At 44.8% G+C, this 4,142-nt stretch overlaps 1 long non-coding RNA gene across 1 annotated transcript in view; it reads left to right on the top strand.

The window, feature by feature from the left end:
- Positions 1 to 660: 660 nt before the first annotated feature.
- Positions 661 to 4,142, top strand: part of LOC104945513 (uncharacterized) — a 5,991-nt gene continuing 2,509 nt past the window's right edge. Inside the window, exon 1 of the long non-coding RNA XR_798354.1 lies at positions 661 to 677. This is a non-coding gene — a long non-coding RNA (uncharacterized lncRNA). The remainder of the gene's footprint in view (positions 678 to 4,142) is intronic.

Raw genomic sequence — 4,142 nt, 5'->3', positions numbered from 1 at the left:
TTTTTTTACCACACATGGAGGTCCAGCTAAATGTCTTTTGAATTGTTTGTGTATTTTTAGCTCGATTTACCCAGAAATGATGTCCTTCTTAAAGGGATAGTTCGGATATTTTGAAGTGTGGTTGTATGAGATACTTATTTCTGTATTTGTAACGTAATCATTTACACCTCATATTGAAAACTCACTGTAAGTTTCCTCTGTGCGAAGTCGAAACTAGACTCCGGCCCCTGGAGCTCGCCGTCATTCTGCCGAAGCCAGATGCACGCCTAAATAAGGGTTTGCATCCAGGTCATCTCACTCAACGAGAGTCTCCAAACTGTCCCTCGGCTGATTTGAATGTGACACACTCTGCGTTTCGAGCACTGGTCTCTCAACTGTGAATATTAGTTTCCTAGCTGAGTGACCCACGCTCAAAACTCAGTTAAAGCACAAATATCCAATCTTAAATGTGTCCTGAATAGGAAGTGGGCCAAAGAAGTTTCTCTTCAACTCTTGTTGGCACGCTGCCCTGCAAAATTATTTATGAATGAAGAAGTCGTTTAAAAACCCCAGCGATGTTATATTTCAAATACATTTTTTTTTATCACCTTCAGGTAGCATTCGATTCTTTCTCCGTTTTTCTTTCCACTGGGACTCCAGCTGCCAACTCTTTCAGGAAAGCAGACCTGCAGCAGGAGGCTTTGTATCTTCAAGTAAAGATCTACAAAGACACACACAAGCACCTACTGCAATAGGAGAAAACATGTCAAAGGTTTGTAAAGAAAAAGAGAGACTTCAAACTAAATTATTAATGCACCGGCAGCATTCATCTCAAGAGCTGTTCAGACTCAAATGCATGGGGTTTTCTTCTCCAAAGCACTTCAAGCCTCCACAGTCAGAATATGTTGAAAAACTGCTGCGTTGGTTTCCTTTAAAACCTCCATGAAGAGTCCTTCGAGCGGTGATTGACATATACATGGTCGGTATTCAAGACAAAGACGAGTCCATGGTTTCCTTTTGAGCGTCATGCAAAGAGAAGCGAGGCAGTCGCTCTCTCGAAGTCTTAGGAGCAGTTTCTTTGTGATCAAGCAGTTTCTTTTAGGCCATGAAATAAGAGAAAACAGAAAGGGATTCAGTTGCAGCCTTGCGTCCAATCAGAGTGCTTGAATAAGATAGTTGAGTATAGTTTTTGTTCTTCAAGCGCACACATTTGTTTTTTATTCTATTACTTTTGTCCCCTTTTTTTTTTTGTCCACCCACTCTCAAACTTAATCCCTTACACACACACACACACACACACACACACACACACACAAAAAGAGATTACGTGGACGTGACCGTCACCGATTCTCTGTTGAGGTACGTGGCCCAGTACACCAGGTTGAAGGTTCCAAAGAGGACGGGAAACACTATCCGAGACATCTTGTCGATCTTGCTCACGCTGTTGTACGTCTTCTTGGGGTCCACCATCTTGATCTCGGAGGCGCGGAGCTGCACCGACGTGGTGTTGGAGATGGTGGAGATGGACACGTCCTTGGTGAGGTTCGGGGTGTAGTTGACCCCCGCTGAACAGATGTTATTGGGCTTCTTGGAGAGAACCATGGGGTCTCGTTTCTGCAGCGGGACAAGACACAAGTCAAAGTCAACTTTATTGTCAATCTTTCACTTTGTGTGTACAGAGAGATCGAAATACCGAATCAACAGACACATTTGAACATTTGCACATATTATGACATAAATAAAAGCACAACAATCAATATATACAAAATAACAGTCACTTCAGGGAGGGGTGGATTAACACAGTGGTGGGATAATCAATGTGTTTCATTCTGTCTGTAGTGATTTCACACATGGGAAACCTTTTGGTTAAAAGCGGGGGTGCTGTGTGATTGAATTTCACCCAGGTGGCCGTCTGATTTTGATTCAAACTGATTACAGGTTTATGTTTAATGACAGCCTCTCTGCTCTTATTAACAGAACAGCGTAGCATGAGTTCTAACACCTATGAAGACACATTATAGTTGAATATTAAAAGGGCTGTCAGAACATTTTTATGTTTAAAAGAAAGCCTAATTAGACAGTATGAAGTTGACTTTTCATTGTGTTCTGGTATTAGACTTTGAACCTAAATATCTCACGTGACACCCTGAAGCTGTACCTTCGGGTGCTGAGCTTCCAGAGCCTTCTTGCCGTCCCAGGCCCAGCTCCTCTTGGTGAAGTAGTTGACCGTGGCGAACTCGATGAGGGCGGAGAAGACGAAGGCGTAGCACACGGCGATGAACCAGTCCATGGCGGTGGCGTAGGCGACTTTAGGGAGAGAGTTCCTGGCGCTGATGCTGAGGGTGGTCATCGTCAGCACTGTGGTCACCCCTGGGTGCAAACACAAGTAATGACAGGTTTAATATTCAGTTTCACTCAGAGGTGGGCGCTTTAATAACTCTTAACTGCCACCTACTGCTGCTCGGTGGCGGACAATTATCCTCCCTCGTGTGAATATATCAGGGACACATTAAACGTTACCAAACAAATGAGTAAATCAGTCACTCACCGAAGACAGTCCTGGCAGGAACTGATTCTCTGTTGAGCCAGAATGACACCTGGGACAGGATTACGGTCATGAAACACGGCATGTACGTCTGGATGACAAAATATCCAATTTTCCTTTTCAGGAAGAAGTGGGCCATCATCACTGTGTACTGTCCTGAGGGGAGGCGAGGAAATAACAAGGACATGAGGTTAGATGGGGACAATAAAAAAGACGGCAGGGTAAATGTTGTTTGAGGAATTATTAATATGTGATCTGACCTCCTTACAGCACCACAGGTGTCAGGTTAACACACAGGACACCATAATCAGTACAGGCTACATTTCCTTTTATGAACACAAATTTGACAGCTTTAAAAGTGGCCATAACATGTTATCGCCCAACTAATGTGTCCCTCCCCCTGCCTGCTATTTCATTCTGTAATAATTGGTGCAAACGGCGAGAATAGGGAACCATGCGGAGGTGAATGAAAGATGGAGAACATTTCATATTCAGGCTTCAAATCCATTATTGCGCGAAAGAAATACGTTAATTATTGCGAGGACTTGACAGTAGATTATTATTCAGTTGATGTTCAGGATTTGACAATGGAGGTAAATCCAGAGAAAGTGTAGAGAGATAGAAAGAGAGGCGAGGGAGGGAGGGAGGACAATATTCAGTTAAACAAGTGAAGATTGCATTTGAGGCTTTAAAAAAAAAAAAAATCCTCTCGCCAGCAGGCGCTGCCGAACTATGAAAAAAACCCAACGACTATATTCCACACACTGTACACACACACACGTACACCAACACACACACACACCACACAACACACAACACACACAACACAACCACACAACACCACACACCACACACTACACACACACACACACACACACAACCACAACCCAACACACAACACACACACACACACACCACACACCCAACACACACACATCCACACACACACAACACACACACACACACCACGGCTTTCTCAAGGCAAAATCGGATTTTTGAACCTCCATCAATCCCTGGTTAAATCTGCATCCTGCCATCAGTGAGGAAAGAGAGAGAGGGGGGAGTTGAGGAGGGTGGAGGTTCCTGGTCCCGGATCCTCATAGAGCCATACACGCCCCTGGGTACACACACACACCACACACGCACACACACACACTGAGACATCACATGAAGCATGATTTCCAACTGGCTGGATACCACCACATCACACACCACACACACACACACACACCACACATCATTTCCACACAACACACTGAGAGCCACGGAGAGGGATATCGCCGGCTAACACTGTGGGATGAAGGGGAGCTAACGGTAGTGTGGCATTTATTTATATGGTTTGCATGGTTGTGAATAATTGGTTGAACGTTTCTTGATGGGTGGTTTAGAAGAACTCAGAAAATGCACTCGAGTAAGGCTTAATACTAAAACGAGAGGTAAATATCTGCAAAGCTTATCCCAGCCATGCCGCAGTCAGGAGGGTCCCAAACAACTCGGTGGTTCTGAGTGAGACCTCCATCAACCTGGGCCCTTGACGCTCCTCTATGCTCCAGGCTGTCTGGATCACAGTTGTCAACCTCTATGCGGACAGACACGTCCAAGGCGCTGCCGACACTGG

This window comes from Notothenia coriiceps, unplaced genomic scaffold, assembly GCF_000735185.1.
Source record: "Notothenia coriiceps isolate Sejong01 unplaced genomic scaffold, NC01 NC01_scaffold00009659, whole genome shotgun sequence".
Classification (NCBI taxonomy): Eukaryota; Metazoa; Chordata; class Actinopteri; order Perciformes; family Nototheniidae; genus Notothenia; species Notothenia coriiceps.
Note: the sequence above shows the minus strand (reverse complement) of the source record. Positions and strands in the feature narration are given on the sequence as shown.